The 1,845-nt window shown below is 44.9% G+C and overlaps 1 non-coding gene across 1 annotated transcript; it reads left to right on the forward strand.

Annotated features, from left to right (window-relative positions):
* Nucleotides 1-1,324: 1,324 nt before the first annotated feature.
* Nucleotides 1,325-1,431, forward strand: LOC129640780 (U6 spliceosomal RNA). Its single transcript, XR_008708984.1, has one exon. It is a non-coding gene; the product is annotated as a U6 spliceosomal RNA (small nuclear RNA).
* The last annotated feature ends 414 nt before the right edge of the window (nucleotides 1,432-1,845 follow it).

Below are 1,845 nucleotides of genomic sequence, written 5' to 3' on the forward strand. Positions count from 1 at the left end.
AAGTTATGAACAACCTAGATAGCATATTGAAAAGCAGAGACATTACTTTGCCAACAAAGGTCTGTCTAGTCAAGGCTATGGTTTTTCCAGTGGTCATGTATGGATGTGAGAGTTGGACTGTGAAGAAAGCTGAGCGCCAAAAAATTGATGCTTTTGAACTGTGCTGTTGGAGAAGACTCCTGAGAGTCCCTTGGACTGCAAGGAGATGCAACCAATCCATTCTAAAGGAGATCAGTCCTGGGTGTTCTTTGGAAGGAATGATGCTAAAGCTGAAACTCCAGTACTTTGGCCACCTCATGTGAAGAGTTGACTCATTGGGAAAGACTCTGATGCTGGGAGGGATTAGGGGCAGGAGGAAGGGGACAACAGAATGAGATGGCTGGATGGCATCACTGACTCAATGGATGTGAGTTTGAGTGAACTCCGGGAGTTGGTGATGCACAGGGAGGCCTGGCGTGCTGCGATTCATGGGGCCGCGAAGAGTCGGACACAACTGAGCGACTGAACTGAAGTGAACTGAACTGAACTGAAAGGCGATGGCACCCCACTCCAGTACTCTTGCCTGGAAAATCCCATGGGTGGAGGAGCCTGGTGGGCTGCAGTCCATGGGGTCGCAAAGAGTCAGACACGTCTGAGCGACTTCACTTTCACTTTTCACTTTCATGCATTGGAGAAGGAAATGGCAACCCACCCCAGTGTTCTTGCCTGGAGAATCCCAGGGACGAGGGGACCTGGTGGGCTGCCGTCTATGGGGTCGCACAGAGTCGGACATGACTGAAGCGACTTAGCAGCAGCAGCAGCAGCGTAGCTGTAAAATAATTTAAAATATTTAAAAAAAGAAAAGTGGGGCAAGTAAAGGTAAAATCAAGAAAGAGAAGGATGGAGCCTCCTCCTGGCCACCTGGCTGACCCCTCATCAGCAACTCAGCAGCCACTCAGCATCAGCACTCTCTCAGTATCCCTGCTGTCTCCATGGTGATTTAATGTGATTCTGATGGATGTGACTAGTTCATGAACGCTTCCTGGAGCTGGGCACTGTTGGTGCTAACTCCATTTTCCAGATGAGAATACAGTGCTTCCGAGATTGTTAACAACTTATCCCAAATCACCGAGTTGCTAAAATTGTGGGATCAGGCCATTGAACCTAGGCTGTTTCAGGCCCAAACGTGTGCTCTTGGTGAGCAAAGTAAAAAATAAGATGGTGTTTAATGGAGGAGAACATGAACATGTATTGAGTACTTAATATATACCTGGCATGTGATCCTCACAACAGTCCTGCAAGGGAGGTATCATTCCCATTTCATAGATGAAGAAATTGAGGCTCAGTGCTCACTTTGGCAGCACATATACTTAAATTGGAATGATACAAAGAAGATTAGCATGGCCCCTGCTCAAGGATGACATGCAAATTGGTGAAGCATTTCATGTTTTTATGGCAGAAACCATCACAACATTGTAAAGCGATTTCCCTGCAATTAAAAAATAAAGTTAAAAAAGTATGAATGAAACAGGGAAATTTCTTTAGAAGTTGAGGCTCAGAGAGGTTAAGTAACTTATCTAAAGTTGCACTGCAAAGTCCCGGTCTGGGGCACTTCACCTCCTCTGTGTCTATGCTGAGAGTTTTGTACTTTCTCTCTGAAATAAATCCTGTTTGCTTGCTACCATGAAAAAGAAAAAGGCCAGGTCTCTCAGACTGCAAAGCCCATATTCTATTTGTTAAAAAATATATATTGTTGTTTTGCTCCTAAATTTTATTTATTTATCATTATTTATTTGGCTTCTTCAGGTCTTCACTCTGGCATGTGGAATCTAGTTTCCTGACCAGGGATCAAACCCAGGCTCCCTA

The sequence above is a fragment of the Bubalus kerabau genome, unplaced genomic scaffold, assembly GCF_029407905.1.
Source record: "Bubalus kerabau isolate K-KA32 ecotype Philippines breed swamp buffalo unplaced genomic scaffold, PCC_UOA_SB_1v2 scaffold_40, whole genome shotgun sequence".
Lineage (NCBI taxonomy): Eukaryota > Metazoa > Chordata > Mammalia > Artiodactyla > Bovidae > Bubalus > Bubalus kerabau.